Raw genomic sequence first — 20,893 nt, 5'->3', positions numbered from 1 at the left:
TCCAGCAATTGCACTCCTGGGTATTTACCCCAAAGATACAAATGTAAGGATCCGAAGGGATATGTGCACCCCAATGTTTATAGCAGCAATGTCCACAATAGCCAAACTGTGGAAAGAGCCAAGATGTCCATCGACAGATAAATGGATAAAGAAGTGGTATATATACACAATGGAATATTATGCAGCCATCAAAAGGAATGAGATCTTGCCATTTGCAACGACGTGGATGGAACTGGAGGGTGTTATGCTGAGTGAAATGTCAATCAGAGAAAGACATGTATCATATGACCTCACTGATATGAGGAATTCTTAATCTCAGGAAACAAACTGAGTGTTGCTGGAGTGGTGGGGGGTGGCAGGGATAGGGTGGCTGGGTGATAGACATTGGGGAGGGTATGTGCTATGGTGAGTGCTGTGAATTGTGGAAGACTGTTGAATCACAGATCTGTACCTCTGAAACAAATAATGCAATAGATTTTAAGAAAAAAAAAAAGAAGAAGATAGCAGGAGGGGAAGAATGAAGGGGGGAAATCGGAGGGGGAGACGAACCATGAGAGACGATGGACTCTGAAAAACAAACTGAGGGTTCTAGAGGGGAGGAGGGTGGGGGCATGGGTTAGCCTGGTGATGGGTATTAAAGAGGGCACGTTCTGCGTGGAGCACTGTCTGTTATGCACAAACAATGAATCATGGAACACTACATCCAAAACTAGTCATGTAATGTATGGTGATTAACATAGCAATAAAAAATTAAAAATAGAAAAAGGCAGGGCTACCCAAATGCATTAGACTACCATTCCATTTCTGCTTAGTTAAAAAAACAAACAAATTGAAAGATTCTAAGATGCTGCCTGTTGAAAACCCTGCTATAGACTCCAGGATTTCCAGCTCTCACTTAACTAAGGTATAAATGGGGAGAGGAAAGATCACAGATAATTTAAAATATAGTCAAACCAAAACTAGTCAAAATATAGTGCCAAAATTTTAATTGTAAACATACTAAGTTTAAAATGTATCCAATATTCAGATACACATTAACATTCTAAATTGTCATAAATAATTTAGGTAATGTTGGTATGCATGCAGCTAAATATCATTTTGCTTCCTCAATAAAGAAATGGTCAAAATATTAAAATCAGAATTTTTACAAAAAAAAAAAGAAGTACAAAGGGCAGAGATGTGCCACGACCTGGAGGCGAGGACTGGGAGTGAGAACTGCTGAGGGGTGCACAATCCAGGACTGCAGTTTATAGCAGCACAGACAGAAAAGGAGATAGTGTGGCCTGGAGAGCTCACTGAAGAACAGACTGTGATCTCTCTGCTCTGAGGCAGAGAGTTGGAAACGGTCTCTTCTGCTTTGATTTTCAGAAGAGATGTGCAAAGCCATTGGGAAAAGTCAACAGAGAACAAAAGCCCCCTAAAACCGGTTTTCACTGAGCACATCCCCCGCCACAGAGGACAGGGCAACTCTGCCCAAACAGGGTTGCCTGAGTAACAGCATGGCAGGCCCCTCCCCAAGAAGACAGGCCAGGAGAACAAGAGGTCAGCAACCTTAAGGTCCCTATAAAACAGGTGCAGGTTGCTTGGGTTGTGGTCAATAATTTGGACTCTGTACATTCCCTCAACCACCCATCAACAGAATGACTAGGAGGAGAAATGCCCCAAATAGGAAAGAAACAGAGACTATGGCTTATGCCACAGATTTACAAATGGATTCACATATAACCAAGATGTCGGATATGGAATACAGGCTAGGAACTATGAAGACAATAGCTAGAATAGAGAAATCAATTAAAGGCAAAATAGAATCTTTAAGGGCAGAAATAAAAGCTGAATTGGCAGAACTTAAAAATGCTATCAGTGAGATCCAATCTAATCTAGATAATCTGAGCTAGGGTAAGCGAAGCAGAAGAAATGATTAGTGACCTGGAAGACCATTTAATAGATATAAAGGGAAAAGAGGAGGCCAAGAAAAAACAATTTAGAATCCATGAAAATAGAATCAGAAAAATAAGTGACACCATAAACGTTCCAATGTCAGAATTATTGGAATCCCGGAGTTGGTGGAGAGAGAGAGAGGACTAGAAGATATATTTGAGCACATCGTAGCTGAGAACTTCCTTAATCTGGGGAATGAAAAAAACATTCATGTCGTAGAGCAGAGAGGACCCGTCCCAAGATCAAGGAACACAGGCCAAGACCCCAGCATGTGATGGCAAAACTCACAAATCTTAAAACAAAGGAAACCATCTTAAGGGCAGATAAGGGAAAGAGATTCCTTACATACAGAGGGAGGAACATCAGAATAACGTCAGCCCAATCCACAGAGACCTGATAAGTCAAAAAGGGCTGGCAAGACATATTCAGGGTACTAAACGAGAAGAACATGCAGCCAAGAATACTTTATCCGGCAAGGCTTTCATTTAGAATGGATGGAGAGATACAGAGCTTTCAAGACTGGCAGAAACTGAAAGAGTATGTGACAACTAAGCTGGACCTGCAAAAAATATTAAGGGAGGTTCTATAAAAGGAGAAACACCCCAAGAGTGATATACAACAGAAATTTACAGGGACGATCTATAAAAACAAGGTCTTCACAGGCAACATGATGACAATAAATTCATATCTTTCAAGAATCACTCTCAACGTGAATGGCCTAAATGCTCTCATAAAATGACACAGGGTTGCAGATTGGATACAAAGGCAGGACCTATCCATATACTGTCTACAAGAGACTCATTTTGAACCTAAAGATACATCTAGACTGAAAGTGAAGGGATGGAGATCCATCTTCCCTGCCAGCAGACCTCCAAAGAAAGCTGTGGTAGCAATTCTTGTATCAGGTAAATTAGATTTTAAAATAAAGACTGTAGTTAGAGACACAGAATGACCCTATATCATTCTTGAAGAGTCTATACAACAAGAAGACCTAACAATTGTAAATATCTATGCCTGCAACATGGGAGCAGCCATCTACATGAGCCAACTGTCAACCAAAATAAGGAGTCATATTGATAATAATATATTAATTGTAGGAGACCTCAATACTCCACTCTCAGCAATAGACAGATCATCTAAGCAGAAAATCAACAAAGAAATAAGAACTTTGAAGGACACACTGGACCAAATAGACCTCATAAATATATACAGAATATTCCACCCTAAAACAACAGAACACTCATTTCTCTCAAGTGCACATGGAACTTTATCCAGAATAGACCACATACTGGGTCACAAATCAGGTCTCAACCGATATCAAAAGATTCAGATTATTCCCTGCACCTTCTCAGACCATAATGCTTTAAAACTGGAACCCAATCACAAGAAAAAAATTGGCAATAATTCAAATACTGGGAAGCTAAAGACCACTGTGCTCAAGAACGATGGGGTCAACCAGGAAATCAAAGAAGAACTTAAACAATTCATGCAAAGCAATGAGAATGAAAACACATTGGTCTAAAATTTATAGGATACTGCAAAGGTGGTCCTAAGGGGGTAATACATAGCCATCCAACCTCACTCAAAAAAATAGAAAAATCCCGAATTCACCCACTAACTCTATACCTTAAAGAACTAGAGAAAAAGCAACAAACGATGCCTAAGCCACACATTAGGTGAGAAATAATTAAGATTAGAGCAGAGAGCAATGACTTAGAAGCCAGAAACAAAGTAGATCAGATCAACCAAACTAGAAGCTGGTCCTTTGAAAGAATTAATAAGATCGATAAACCACTGGCCAGACTTATTCAAAAGAAAAGAAAAAGGACCAAAATTAATAAAATTATGAATGAAAGGGGAGAGAACACGACTAACACTAAGGAAATAGAAACAATTATTAGGAATTATTATCAACAACTCTATGTCAATAAACTAAGCAACCTGGAAGAAATGGATGCTTCCTCAAAACCTATAAACTCCCAAGACTGAAACAAGAAGAAATTGACAGCCTGAATAAGCCAATAACCAGTAACGAGATTGAAGCAGTGATCAAAAACCTCCCAAAAAACAAGAGTCCAGGGCCTGAAGGATTCCCTGGGGAGTTCTACCAAACATTCAAAGGAGAAATAATACCTATTCTCCTGAAGCTATTCCAAAAAATAGAAACAGAAAGAAAGCTTCTAGACTCATTCAATGAAGCCAGCATTACCTTAATCCCCAAACCAGGCAAAGACCCCATCAAAAAGGAGAATTTCAGACGAATATCACTGATGAATATGGATTCCAAAATTCTCAAAAAAAAAATCCTAGCTAATAGGATCCAACAATACATTAAAAGGATCATCCACCACGACCGAGTGGGATTTATCCCTGGGATGCAAGGGTGGTTCAACATTCGCAAATCAATCAATGTGATAGAACACATTAATAAGAGGAGAGAGAAGAACCATATGGTGCTCTTAACTGAAGCAGAAAAAGCATTTGACAAAATACAGCATCATTTCCTGATTAAAACTCTTCAGAGTATAGGGATAGAGGGAACATTCCTCAAGTTCATAAAATCCATCTATGAAAAACCCACAGCGAATATCAGCCTCAATGGGGAAAAGCTGAGAGCCTTTCCCTTAAGATCAGGAACACATCAAGGATGCCCACTCTCATCACTATTGTTCAACATAGTACTAGATGTCCTAGCAACATCAATCAGACAACAAAAAGAAATAAAAGGTATTCAAATTGGCAAAGAAGAAGTCAAACTCTCTCTTTTCGCAGATGACATGATACTTTATGTGGAAAACCCAAGGACTCCACCCCCAAATTACTAGAACTCATGCAGCAATTCAGTAATGTGGCAGGATACAAAGTCAATGCACAGAAATCACGTTGCTTTCTTATGCACTAACAATGCAACTGTAAAAAGTGAAATTAGAGAATGATTCCATTTATAATAGCACCAAAAACCATAAGATACCTCGGAATAAACCTAACCAAAGAAGTAAACCATCTGTACTCTAGGAACTACAGAACACTCATGAAAGAAATTGGAGAAGACACAAAAGATGGAAAAACATTCCATGCTCATGGATTGGAAGAATAAACATTGTCAAAATGTCTATGCTACCCAGAGCAATCTATACCTTCAACGCCATGCCAATAAAAATTCCAATGATATTTTTCAAAGCACTGGAACAAACTACCCTAAAATTTGTGTGAAATCAGAAAAGACCCCAAATCGCCAAGGAAATGTTCAAAAAGAAAAATAAAGCTGGGGACATCCAGTTGCCGGATTTGAAGCTATATTACAAAGCAGTGATCACCTAGACAGCATGGAACTGGCACAAAAACAGACATATAGACCAAGGAACAGAATAGAGAGCCCAGGTATGGATCCTCAACTCTATTGTCAAATAATCTTCGACAAAGCAGGAAAAAACATGCAATGGAAAGAAGACAGTCTCTTCAATAAATGGTGCTGGGAAAATTGGACAGCTATATACAGAAGAATGAAATTCGACCATTCTTTAACACCATAAACAAAGATAAACTCAAAATGGATGAAAGACCTCAATGTGAGAAAGAATTCCATCAAAATCCTATAGGAGAACATAGGCAGTAACCTCTCTGGCATCGGCCACAGCAACTTCTTTCAAGATACATCTCCAAAAGCTAGTGAAACAAAAGCAAAAATGAACTTTTGAGACTTCATCAAGATAAAAACCTTCTGCACAGCAAAGGAAATAGTCAACCAAACAAAGAGGCAACCCACAGAATCGGAGAAGACATTCGCAAAGGACACTACAGATAAAGGGCTGGTATCCAAGATCTATAAAGAACTTCTCAAACTCAACACCCAATAAAACAAATAATCAAGTCAAAAAATGGGCAGAAGACATGAAGAGACACTTCTCTGAAGAAGACATACAAATGGCTAACAGACACATGAGAAAATGTTCATCATCTTTAGCCATCAGGGAAATTCAAATCAAAACCACATTGAGATACCACCTTACACCAGTTAGAATGGCAAAAATGGACAGGACAAGAAACAACAAATGTTGGAGAGGTTGTGGAGAAAGGGGAACCCTCTTACACTGTTGGTGGGAATGCAAGTTGGTACAGCCACTTTGGAAAACAGTGTGGAGGTTTCTCAAAAAATTAAAAATAAAGCTACCCTATGACCCAGCAATTGCACTCCTGGGTATTTACCTGAAAGACACAGATGTAGTGAAAAGAAGGGCCATATGTGCCCCAATGTTCATAGCAGCAATGTCCGCAATAGCCAAATGGTGGGAAGAGCAGAGATGCCCTTCAACAGATGAATGGATAAAGAAGATGTGGTCCATATATACAATGGAATACTACTCAGCCTTCAGAAAGGATGAATACCCAACTTTTACATCAACATGGATGGGACTGGAGGAGGTTATGCTAAATAAAAGAGGTCAAGCAGAGAAAGTCAATTATCATATGGTTTCACTTATTTTTGGAACATAAGGAATAACACGGAAGACATAAGGAGAAGATAGGGAAAAATGAAGGTGAAATATCGGAGGAGGAGATGAACCATGAGAGTCTATGGACTCTGAGAAACAAACTGAGGGTGTTAGAGGGGAGCAGGTTGGGAGTATGGGTTAGCCCAGTGATGGCTATTAAGGAGGGCATGTACTGCCATGGAGCACTGGGTATTATATGAAAACAGTAATCGTGGATCACCACATTAAAAACTAATGATGTATTGTTTGGTGACTAACATAACATAATTAAATAAAATTTTAAAAAAATGTCTATGCTGTCCAGATCAATCTACACTTTCAATGCAATCCCTATCAAAATACCATCGACCTTTTTCACAGAGCTGAAACAAATAACCCTAAAATTTGTATGGAAACAGAAAAGACACCTAATCACCAAGGGAATGTTGAAAAAGAAAATTAAAGCTGGGGGCATCACATTGCCTGATTTCAAGCTATATGACAAATCTCTGATCCTCAAGACAGCCTGGTCTTGACACAAAAACAGACACATAGATCAATGGAAAAGAATAGAGGCCCCAGAAATGGACCTCAACTGTATGGTTAACTAATCTTCAACAAATCAGGAAAGAATATCCAATGGAAAAAAGACAGAATCTTCAATAAATGGTGTCGGGAAAATTGGACAGCCACATGCAGAAGAATGAAACTGGACCATTCTATTACACCATTAACAAGGATAAACTCAAAATGGCTGAAAGAACTCAATGTGAGACAGGAATCCATCAAAATCCTGAAGAAGAACTCAGGTAGTAACCTATTCAACACTGGCGACAGCGAGCTCTTTAAAGATATGTATATAAAGGCAAGGGAAACAAAAGCAAAAATGAAATTTCAGGACTCCATCAAGATAAAAAGCTTCTGCACAGTAAAGGAAATAGTCAACGAAACTAAGAGGCAACCCACAGAATGGGAGAAGATAGTTGCATATGACATTACAGATAAAGGGCTGATATCCAAGATCTATAAAGAACTTCTCAAACTCAACACCCAAAAAACAAATAATCCAGTCAAGAAAGGACCAGAAGACATGAACTGACATTTCTCCAAAGAAGACATACAAATGGCTAACAGACACATGAAAAAATGTTCAACAACACTAGCCATCAGGGAAATACAAATCAAAAGCACAATGAGATACCAACTAATACCAGTTAGAATGGCAAAAATTAACAAGACAGGAAACAACAAATGTTGGCGAGGCTGTGGAGAAAGGGGAAACATCTTATACTAGTGGTGGGAATGCGAGCTGGTATAGCCACTCTGGAAAACAGTATGGAGATTCCTCAGGATGTTAAGAATGGAGCTACCCTATGACCTAGCAATTGCACTACTAGGAATTTATCCCAAATATACAGCCATAGAGAAAAGAAAGGGCACCTGCACTCTAATGTTCATAGTAGCAATGTCCAAGATAGCCAAACTGTGGAAGGAGCTGAGATGCCCTTCAACAGATGAATGGATAAAGAAGATGTGATCCATGTATACAATGGAATATTACTCAATATCAGAAAGGATGAATACCTACCATTTGCATCGACATGGGTGGACCTGGAGAGGATTATGCTGAGTGAAATAAGTCAAGCAGGGGAAGGCAATTATCATATGGTTTAACTCATATGTATAACATAAGGAATAACACAGAGGACCATGGGGAAAGGAAAACTGAATGGGAAAAAATCAGAGAAGGAGACAAATCATGAGAGCTCTGGACTCTAGGAACCAAACTGAGGGTTACAAAAGAGAAGGAGGTGTGGGGATGGGGTAACCAGGTGATGGGTATTAAGGAGGACACGTGGCATCCACAGAATGGGAGAAGATATTTGCAAATGACACTACAGATAAAGGGCTGGTATCCAAGATCTATAAATAACTTCTCAAACTCAACACCCAAAAAACAAATAATCAAGTCAAAAAATGGGCAGAAGACATGAGCAGATATTTCTCCAAAGAAGACATACAAATGGCTAAGAGACACGTGAAAAAATGTTTATCATCATTAGCCATAAGGGAAATTCAAATCAAATCAAAACTGATATACCACCTTACACCAGTTAGAATGGCAAAAATGGACAGGACAAGAAACAACAAATGTTGGAGAGGTTGTGGAGAAAGGGGAACCCTCTTACACTTTTGGTGGGAATGCAAGTTGGTACAGCCACTTTGGAAAACAGTGTGGAGGTGTCTCAAAAAAATTAAAAATAGAGCTACCCTATGACCCAGCAAATGCACTTCTCGGTATTTACCCCAAAGACACAGATACAGTGAAAAGAAGGGCCATATGCTCCCCACTGTTCATAGCAGTAATGTCTGCAATAGCCAAACTGTGGAAAGAGCAGAGATACCCTTCAACAGATGAATGGATAAAGAAGATGTGGTCCATATATACAATGGAATATGACTCAGCCATCAGAAAGGATGAATACCCAACATTTACATCAACATGGATGGGACTGGAGCTGATTAATCATGCTAAGTGAAACAAGTCATGCAGAGAAAGTCAATTATCATATAGTTCCACTTGTTTATGGACCATAAGGAATAGCATGGAGGACATTAGGAGAAGGAAGGGAAAAATGAAGGCGGGGAAATCAGAGGACGAAATGAACCATGAGAGTCTATGGACTCTGAGGAACAAACTGAAGGTGTTAGAAGGGAGGAGGTGGGGGGATGGCTTAGCCTGGTGATAGGTATTAAGGAAGGCACGTACTGCATGGAGTACTGGGTGTTATACAAAAACAATGAAGCTGTGGATCACTACATCAAAAACTAATGATATATTGTATGGTGACTAACATAACATAATAAAATAAAATTTAAAAAAAAAGGAGGGCACATGTGGTGGTGAGCACTGGGTGTTAAAGGCAACTAATGAATTGTTGAACACTACATCAAAAACTAATAATGTACTATATGCTAGGTAATTAAACATAATTTTTAAAATAAATAAATAAATAAAAATAAAACCTGAAAAAAATAACCTAACATTACACCTAAGGAGCTAGAAAAAGAAAAAAAAAAAAACCAAAACCATCAAATGGAAGGAAATATTAAAGAAAAGAGAGAAATAAATGATATAGAAACTTAAAAAAAATAGAACAGATCAACGAAACCAGGAGCTGGTTTTTGAAAAAAAATCAATAATGCTGTTAAACCTCACTTAATACCTGAAGTCCTAGCCACTGTTATCAGACAATAAAAAGAAATAAAGGCATGCGAATCAATAACGTAAAAGTATAACTTTCACTATTTGCAGATGACATAATATTTTATAAAGAAAACCTGATAGATTCCACTAAAAAACTACTGGAACTAACAATTGAATTCAATAAAGTTGCAGGATACAAAATAAACATACAGAAATCTGTCGCATTTCTATACACCAATAATAAAGCAGCAGGGAAAGAAATTAAGAAAACAATCGCATTTACACTTGCACCAAAAATAGCAAGATACATAGAAATAAGTACCTAACCCAAGAGTTGAAAGGTCTGTACTAAGAAAATTATAAAATCCTGATGAAAGAAAGTGAAGAGGATACAGAAATTGAAAGACAATCCATACTCATGGATAGGAAGAACAAATATTGTTTAAAAGTCTATAACTACCTAAACAATCTACAGATTTAAAGATATCCTTATCAAAATACCAATCTTAGGCTTGGAAGGAAAGATGGCAGAGGAGTAGGGGACCCTATTTCAACTGGTCCCCGGAATTGAGCTGGATATCTACCAGACCACTCTGAGCACCAACAAAACCAGCCTGAGATGTAAGAAGATCTGGATCTCTACAAACAGGATATCGCAAGCGATTGGTTTTGAGGTGCTAAGCGGGGAGCCCTGATTCCATGGGCAGATATGAGAGGATAAACAGCAGCAGGAGGGTTCCTAGCCATGGGGATCCTACATCGCCGGTGAGCAAGGGCCTTGCGCGCTGGGGACAGGGCACAGACTCGCAGACCCATAACGGCAGGGAAAGGAGTTTAGGGCAGCCCCCGGGGCGGAAACCCGGAGCAGCGGGGATGCGCAAGCGAACTGGGAGCAGCTGGTGGTTTTAGAAGCACAAAGGGCAGGACTGGGAGTGCTGCGGAGGGGTGCACAACCCAGGACACTGCAGTTTATAGCAGCACAGACAGAAACGGGGACAGTGTGGCCTGGAGAGCTCACTGAAGAACAGACTGCGGTCTCTCTGCTCTGAGGCAGAGGGTTGGAAATGGTCTCTTCTGGTCTGACTCACGGAAGAGATGCAGAAAGCCACCAGGGAGAGCCACCAGAGAACAAAAGCCCCAAAAACTGATTCCCACTGAGCCCATCCCCCACCACAGGAGGGCAGGGCAACTCCGCCCGAAAAGGGTTGCCTGAGTAACAGCGTGGCAGGCCGCTCCCCCAGAAGACAGGCTGGGAAAACAAGAGGCCAGCAAGCCTAAGGTTCCAAGAAAACAGGTGTATCTTGCTTGGGTTCTGGTCAATAATTTCGACTCTATACATTCCCTCAAACACCCATCAACAGAATGACTAGGAGGAGGAGCCCCCAAAATAGAAAAGACTCAGACATTATGACTTATGCTGCAGATTTACAAATGGATGCAGATATAGCTAAGATGTCAGAGATGGAATTCAGGCTAACAATTGTGAAGGCAATGGCTAGAATGGAGAAATCAATTAATGGCAACATAGAGTCTCTAAGGGCAGAAATGAAAGCTGAATTGGCAGACTTAAAACTGCTATCAATGAGATCCAATCCAATCTAGATAATCTAACAGCTAGGGTAAGTGAGGCAGGAAAACGAATAAGCGACCTGGAAGACAATATAATAGATAAAAAGGAAAAGAGGAGCCCAGGGAAAAACAACTCAGAATTCATGAAAATAGAATCAGAGAAATATGTGATACCATGAAGCGTTCCAATGTCAGAATAATTGGAATCCCGGAGGGAGTGGAGAGAGAGAGAGGACTAGAAGATGTATTTGAGCAAATCGTACCTGAGAACTTCCCTAATCTGGGGAATGAAACAAACATTCACATCCTAGGGGCAGAGAGGACCCCTCCCAAGATGAAGGGAAACAGGCCAACACCCCAGCATTTAATTGTAAAACTTCCAAATCTTAGAACCAAGGAAACTATCTTAAGGGCAGTTAGGGGAAAGAGACTGCTTACGTACAGAGGGAGGAACTTCAGAATAACATCAGACCTATCCACAGAGACCTGACAAGCCAGAAAGGCCTGGCAAGACATATTCAGGGTACTAAATGGCAAAGGGTTGCAGTTTGGATACAAAGACAGGACCCATCCATATGCTGCTTACAAGAGACTCATTTTGAACCTAAAGATACATCCAGACTGAAAGTGAAGGGATAGAGATCCATCTTCCATGCCAGCGGACCTCAAAAGAAAGATGGGGTAGCAATTCTTATTTCAGACAAATTAGATTTTAAACTAAAGTCTGTAATTAGAGACACAGAAGGACACTATATCATTCTTAAAGGGTCTATCCAACAAGACAATCTAACAATTGTAAATATCTATGCCCCCAACATGGGAGCAGCCATCTACATAAGCCAACTGTTAACCAAAATAATCAAATTGATAACAATATGTTAATTGTAGGAGACCTCAATACTCCACTCTCAGCAATAGACAGATCATCTAAGCAGAAAATCAACAAAGAAATAAGACCTTTGAATGATACACTGGATCAGATGGACCTCATAGATATTTACAGAACATTCCATCCTAAAACAACAGAATACTCATTCTTCTCGAGTGCACATGGAACGTTCTCCAGAATAGACCACATACTGGGTTACAAATCTGGTCTCAACTGATACCAAAAGATTGAGATTATTCCCTGCATATTCTCAGACCACAATGCTTTAAAACTGGAACCCAATCACAAGAAAAAATTTGGCAGAAATTCAAACACATGGAAGCTAAAGACCACTCTGCTCAAGAATGTTTGGGTCAAACAGGAAATTAAAGAACTTAAACAATTCATGGAAATCAATGAGAATGAAAACACATTGGTCCAAAACCTATGGGATACTGCAAAGGTGGTCCTAAGGGGGAAATACATAGCCATCCAAGCCTCACTCAAAAAAATGGAAAAATCCCGAATTCACCAACTCTACACCTTAAAGAACTAGAGAAAAAGCAACAAACGATGCCTAAGCCATGCATTAGTAGAGAAATAATTAAAATTACAGCAGAAATCAATGAATTAGAAACCGGAAACACAGTAGATCAGATCAACGAAACTAGAAGTTTGTTCTTTGAAAGAATAAGATCGATAAAACACTGGCCAGACTTATCCAAAAGAAAAGAGAAAGGACCCAAATTAATAAAATTATGAATGAAAGGGGAGAGATAACGACTAACACCAAGGAAATAGAAACAATTATTAGAAATTATTATCAACAACTATATGCCAATAAACTGAGCAATCTGGATGAAATGAAGGCCTTCCTGGAAACCTATAAGCTGCCAAGACTGAAACAGGAAGAAATTAACAACATGAATAGGCCAATAACCAGTAACGAGGTTGAAGCAGTGATCCAAAACCTCCCAGGGGCACCTGGGTGGCTCAGTCGTTAAGTGTCTGCCTTTGGCTCAGGTCATGATCCCCGGGTCCTGGGATCGAGCCCCGCATCGGGCTCCCTGCTCCACGGGAAGCCTCCTTCTCCTTCTCCAACTCCCCCTGCTTGTGTTCCTGCTCTCACTATCTCTCTCTCTGTCAAATAAATAAATAAAATATTAAAAAAAAAAAACTTCCAAAACACAAGAGTCAAAGGCCTGATGGATTCCCTAGGGAATTCTACCAAACATTCAAAGAAGAAATAATAAGTATCCTACTGAAGTTGTTTCAAAAAATAGAAACAGAAGGAAAACTTCATTACTCATTCTATGAGGCCAGCATTACCTTAATCCCCAAACCAGGCAAAGACCCCATCAAAAAGGAGAATTTCAGACCGATATCCCTGATGAATATGGATTCCAAACTCCTCAACAAAATCCTAGCTAATAGGATCCAACAATACATTAAAAGGATCATCCACCACGACCATGTGGGATTTATCCCCAGGATGCAAGCGTGGTTCAACATTTGCAAATCAATCAGTGTGATAGAACACATTAATAAGAGCAGGGAGAAGAACCATATGGTGCTCTCAATTGATGCAGAAAAAGCATTTGACAAAATATAACATCCTTTCCTGATTAAAACTCTTCAGAGTATAGGAAGAGAGGGAACATTCCTCAAGTTCATAAAATCCATCTATGAAAAACCCACAGTGAATATCATCCTCAATGGGGAAAAGCTGAGAGCCTTTCCTTAAGATCAGGAACACGTCAAGGATACCCACTCTCGTCACTGTTGTTCAGCAGACTACTGGAATTCCTAGCAACATCAATCAGACAACAAAAAGAAATAAAAGGTATTCAAATTGGCAAAGAAGAAGTCAAACTCTCTCTCATTGCAGATGACATGATACTTTATGTGGAAAACCCAAAAGACTCCACCTCCAAATTACTAGAACTCATACAGCAATTCAGTAATGTGGCAGGATACAAAATCAATGCACAGAAATCAGTTGCTTTCTTATACACTTACAACGCAACTGTACAAAGGGAAATTAGAGAAACGATTCCATTTACAATAGCACCAAAAACCATAAGATACCTTGGAATAAACCTAACCAAAGTGGTAAAAGATCTATACTCTAGGAACTACAGAACATTCATGAAAGAAATTGAAGAAGACACAAAAAGATGGAAAAACATTCCATGCTCATGGATTGGAAGAACAAACATTGTTAAAATGTCGATGCTACCCAGAGCAATCTATACCTTCAATGCCATCCCAATCAAAATTCCAATGACATTTTCCAAGTGCTGGAACAAACAATCCTAAAATTTATATGGAATCAGAAAAGACCCCGAATCGTCAAGAATATGTTGAAAAAGAAAAACAAAGCTGGGGGCATCACATGGCCTGATTTCAAGCTATATTACAAAGCAGTGATCACCTAGACAGCATGGTACTGGCGCAAAAACAGACATACAGACCAATGGAACAGAATAGAGAACCCAGATATGGATCCTCAACTCTATGGTCAAATAATCTTCGACAAAGGAGGAAAAAACATGCAATGGAAAAAAGACAGTCTCTTCAATAAATGGTGCTGGTAGAATTGGACAGCCACATGCAGAAGAATGAAACTCGACCATTCTCTAAAACCATTCACAAAGATAAACTCAAAGTGGATGAAAGACCTCCATGTGAGATAGGAATCCATCAAAATCCTAGAGGAGAACATAGGCAGTAACCTCTTTGACATCGCCCACAGCAACTTCTTTCAAGATACATTTCCAAATGCTAGTGAAACAAAAGCAAAAATGAACTTTTGGGACTTCATCAAGATAAAACCTTCTGCAGAACAAAGGAAACAGTCAACAAAACAATAGGCAACCCATAGAATGGGAGAAGATATTTGCAAATGACACTACAGATAAAGGGCTGGTATCCAAGCTCTATAAAGAACTTCTCAAACTCAACACCCAAAAAACAAATAATCAAGTCAAAACGTGGGCAGAAGATATGAAAAGACACTTCTCTGAAGAAGACATACAAATGGCTAAGAGACACGTGCAAAAATGTTCATCATCATTAGCCATCAGGGACATTCAAATCAAAACCATATTGAGATACCATCTTACACCAGTTAGAATGGCAAAAATGGACAGGACAAGAAACAACAAATGTTGGAGAGGTTGTGGAGAAAGGGGAACCCTCTTACACTGTTGGTGGGGAATGCAAGTTGGTACAGCCACTTTGGAAACAGTGTGGAGGTTCCTCAAAAATTTAAAAATAGCGCTACCCTATGACCCAGCAATTCCACTCCTGGGTATTTACCCGAAAGACACAGACGTAGTGAAAAGAAGGGCATATGCACCCCAATGTTCATAGCAGCAATGTCTGCAATAACCAAACTGTGGAAAGAGCCAAGATGCCCTTCAACAGATGAATGGATAAAGAAGATGTGGTCCATTTATTCAATGGAATATGACTCAGCCATCAGAGAGGATGAATACCCAACTTTCACATCAACATGGATGGGACTGGAGGATTTTATGCTAAGTGAAATAAGTCAAGCAGAGAATGTCAATTATTATATGGTTTCACTTACTTGTGGAACATAAGGAATCGCATGGAGGACCTTAGGGGAAGGAAGGGAAAATGAGGGGTGTGGAATTGGAGGGAGAGACGAACCATGAGAGACTATGGACTCAGAAACAAACAGGGTTTTAGAGGGGAAGGGGAAGGGGGGATTGGTTCGCCCAGTGATGGGTATTAAGGAGGGCATGTACTGCATGGAGCACTGGGTTTTATACGAAAACAGTGGATCGTGGATCACCACATCAAAAACTAATGATGTATTGTATGGTGACTAACATAACATAATAAAATTTTAAAAAAATAAAAAATAAAATATCGATAGTATTTTTCATAGAATTAGAACAAACAGTTCTAAAATTTGTATGTAACCACAAAACTCCTCCAAAGAGCCAAAGAAATCTTGAAAAAGAAAAAGTTGGAGGCATCACAATTCCAGGCTTAAAGTTATATTACAAAGCTGAAGTAATCAAAACAGTATGGTACTGGCAAAAAGTAGTCATATAGATCAAGAACAGAAGAGAAAACTCAGAAATAAACCCGTAATGATGTGGTCAATTAATGTTCAACAAAGCAGGAAAGAATATCCAATTAGAAAAGGACAGTCTCTTCAACAAATGATGTTAAGACAACTGGACAGCGATATGCAAAAGAATGAAAATGGCCCAGTTTATTACACCACACACAAAAATAAATTCAAAATGGATGAAAGACCTAAATATGAGACAGGAAACCATTGAAATCCTAGAAGAAAACACAGGCAGTAACGTCTTTGACATTGAATGTAGCAACTTTTTCTTAATATGTCCCCTGAGGGAAGGGAAAGAAAAGCAAAAATAAATTATTAGGAATTCATCAAAATAAAAATCCTCTGCACAGTAAAGGAAATAATCAACAAACTTAAAGGCAACCTATGGAATGCAAGAAGATATTTGCAAATGAATATCTGATAAAGGGTTACTATCCAAACTGTATAAAAAACTGATACAACTCAACACCCAAAAAATAAATAATCCAATTTAAAAATGGGCAGAAAACATGAACAGACATTTCTCCAAAGAAGACATACAGATAGCCAACAGACACATGAAAAGATGTTCAACATCATTGATCATTAGGGAAATACAAATCAAAACTACACTGAGATATCACCACGCACATGTCAGAATGGCTAAAATCAACAACATAAGAAATGAGTGTTGGCAAGGATGCAGAGAAAAAGAACACTTGTGCACTGTTTGTGGGAATGCAAACTGGTGCGGCCACTGCAGAAAAAAATATGGAGGTTCTTCAAAAATTTAAAAATAGAACTACCTTACAATCCAGTAACTGCACTATTTTCCCACAGAATACAAAAACACTAATTTAAGGGGATACTTGCGCCCCTATGTTTATAGCAGCATTATTTACAATAGCCAAGTTATGGAAGCAGGCCCAGTGTCCTTTGATAGTTGAATGGGTAATGAAGATATGATGTATATATGTATGTGAGATATATATATATATATGATTTTATTCAACCATAAAAAATGTAATCTTGCCATTTGCAACAACATGGGTGGAGCTAGAGTGTATTGTATAATGCTAAGTGAAATAAGTCACTCAGAGAAAGACAAACACCATATGATTTTACTCATATGTGGAATTTAAGAAACAAAACAAAGGAACAAATTTAAAAAGAGAGACACAGAGAGAGATAGAAACTAAGAAACAGACCCTTAATTATAGAGAACAAAGTGATCATTACCACAGGGGAAGTGGGCGGTGGGGATGAGTGAGATAGGTGATGGGGATTAAGGAGTGCAGATGATGAGCACCAGATGTTGTATGGAAGGGTTGAATCACTATATGGTATACCTGAAACTAATATAACACTGTATGTTAACTAACTGGAATTAAAATAAAAACATAAAATTTTTAAAAAAGATATCATATAATACCTGTATAGGATGTCTGTTATCAAAAAGGCAAGAGATAACAAATGTGAGGATGTGGAGAAAAGAAGACCCTTGTATACTCTTGGTGGGAGTGTATGTTAGTACAGCCACTGTGATTAACAGAATGGAGGTTCCTCAAGAATTTACAAATAGAACTACCATATGAACCAGAAACCGCACTTTGGGTGTATAAACAAAGGAAACAAAATGATTATCTCAAAGAGACATCCGAACCCCCATGTTCTTTACAGCTATTAACCACAATAGCCATAGTATGGAAACAACCTAAGTGTCAATCAGTGGATGAAATGATAAAGAATGTAGTGTGTGTATATGCATACACATACATATACATACATTGGAGTATTTTTCAGCCTTAAAAAGGCAGGAAATCCTGTAATTTGTGACAACATAAATGAAGTGGAAGGCATCAATGCTAAGCAAAATAAGCCAGACAAAGACAAATATTGCATGGTATCACTTATATGTGGAGTCTTCAAAAAAAAATTTTTTAAGTTGAGCTTATAGAAATGAGGCAGTAGAAAAGTGGTTTCCAGGGGCTGAGGAGTGGTGAAATAGGGAGAAATTAGTAAAATGATATAAACTTTCAATTATAAAATGAATATGGTCTGAGGATCTACTATATAATATGGTGACTATAGTTGATAATATTGTATTGTATAGTTGAAATTTGCTGGGTAAAATATAAATATTCTCATTCCCCCAAAAAAGAAAAAATAAATACGTGAGGTGATGAATCTATTAATTAATTTGATGTGGGGAATCTTTTCACAATGTACACATATACCAAATCATCACAATATACACTTTAAATATCTTACAATTTTGTCAATTATTCCTCAGTAAAGCTGGAATAAATAAAATAATTTTGTTTTTCTAATATCTTAGCTTTTGCTCTCAAGATTATGTTAGCCTCTTAAAATGAATTAAAAATTTTCCCTTCTTTTTCTATTGTCTAAAAATATTTCTAGGAAATGGGGGAAAAGATGGTGGAGGAGTAGGGGACCCTATTCCAATCAGTCCCCAGAATTGAGCTGGATACCTACCAAACCACTCTGAACACCCATGAAATCAGCCTGAGGAATAAGAAGATATATCTGGATGTCTACAAACACAATATCCCAGGCAGTTGGTTTTGAGGTATGAAGCGGGGAGCCATGATTCCACAGGAACATATCTGAAGATAAACGGAAGGGGGAGGGAGCCATGGAGAACTTACACCGTCAGTGAGTGATAGCCTCCCTCACTGGGGTCAGGGCACAGACTCAGACCAGGAGCAGCTGGGAAAGGACTTTAGGGCAGCCCCCGGACTGAAACCCTGGAGCAGTGGGCCTCATATTTGAACTGGAGGTAACTGGTGGTTTTAGACACACAAATGGCAGAGACATGCCTCCATGCCCCAACATGGAGGTGAGGACTGGGAGCCCTGTGAGGGGCGAACAACCCAGGATGCTGCAGTTTATAGCAACACAGACAGAAACAGAGATAGTGTGGCCTGGAGAGCTCACTGAAGAACAGACTGTGATATCTCTGCTCTGAGGCAGAGGGTTGGAAACGGTCTTTTCTTCTCTGACTCTCAGAAGAAATGCAGAAAGCCACCAGGGAAAGCCACCAGAAAATAAATGCCCCCCAAACCGGTTTTCACTGAACCCATGCCCCCCCCCAGAGGGGGCAGGGCAACTCTGCCCAAACAGGGTTGCCTGAGTAACAGCATGGCAGGCCCCTCCCCAAGAAGACAGGCTGGGAGAAAAAGAGACCAACAACCCTAAAGTCCCTATAAAACAGGTGCATCTTGCTTGGGTTGTGGTCAATAATTTGGACTATCTACACTCCCTCAACCACCCATCAACAAAATGACTAGGAGGAGGAACCCCCAAAACAGGAAAGACTCAGAGACTGACTTCTGCCAGAAATTTACAAAGGGATACAGATACACGCAAGATGTTGGAAATGGACTTCAGGGTAACAGTTATTAAGGCAATAGCTAGAAAGGAGAAATTGATTAATGGCAACATAGAGTCTCTAAGGGCAGAAATGAAAGCTGAACTGGCAGAACTTAAAAATGCTATCAATGAGATCCAATCTAATCAAGATACCCTAACAACTAGGGTAAGCGAGGAAGAAGAAAGAATTAGTAATCTAGAAGGCCAATTGATAGAAAAGAAGGAAAAAGAGGAGGCCAGGGAGAAACAACACAAAATCCATGAAAACAGAATCAGAGAAATGAGTGACACCATAAAACATTCCAACGTCAGAATTATTGGGATCCCTGGGGGGGTGGAGAGAGAGAGAGAGGACTAAAAGATATATTTGAGCAATTGTAGCTTAGAACTTCCCTAATCTGGGGAATGAAACAAACATTCGTGTCCTAGAGGCAGGGAGGACCCCTCCCAAGATCAAGGAAAACAAGCCAACGCCCCAGCATGTAATTGTAAAACTCACAAATCTTAGAACCAAGGAAACCATCTTAAGGGCAGTTAGGGGGAAGAGATTACTTATGTACAGAGGGAGGAATATCAAAATAATGTCAGACCTATCCACAGAGACCCGGGAAGCCAGAAAGGGCTGGCAAGACATGTTCAGGGTACTAAATGAGAAGAACATGCAGCCAAGAATACTATATCCAGCAAGGCTGTCATTTAGAATGGATGGAGAGATACAGAGCTTCCACGACCGGCAGAAACTGAAAGAATATGTGACCACTGAGCCTACCCTGCAAGAAATATTAAGGGGGGTTCTATAAAAGGAGAAAGACCCCAAGACTGATATAGAACAGAAATTTATGGAGACAATCTGTAGAAACAAGGACTTCACAGGCAACATAATGACAATAAATTCATATATTTCAAGAATCACTGTCAACGTGAACGGCCTAAATGCTCCCATAAAATGGCACAGGGTTGCAGATTGGATACAAAGACAGGACCCATCCATATGCTGCCTACAAGAGACTCATTTTGAACCTGAAGATACATCCAGACTGAAAGTGAAGGGATGGAGATCCATCTTCTGTGCCAATGGACCTCAAAAGAAAGCTGGGGTAGCAATTCTTGTATCAGACAAAGTAGATTTTAAGCTAAAGACTGCAGTTAGAGACACAGGGGGACAATATATCATTATTGAGGGGTCTATCCAACAAGAAGACTTAACAATTGTAAATATTTATGCCCCCAACATGGGAGCAGCCATCTACATAAGCCAACTGCTAAACAAAATAAAGTCATATTGATAACAATACATTAATTATAGGAGACATCAATACTCTACTCTCAGCAATGGACAGCTCATCTAAGCAGAA

This window comes from Eumetopias jubatus, unplaced genomic scaffold, assembly GCF_037043125.1.
Source record: "Eumetopias jubatus isolate StellerSeaLion01/CBP00866 unplaced genomic scaffold, mEumJub1_p1.0 scaffold_11, whole genome shotgun sequence".
Taxonomy (NCBI): domain Eukaryota; kingdom Metazoa; phylum Chordata; class Mammalia; order Carnivora; family Otariidae; genus Eumetopias; species Eumetopias jubatus.
This window is presented reverse-complemented; position numbering follows the sequence as displayed.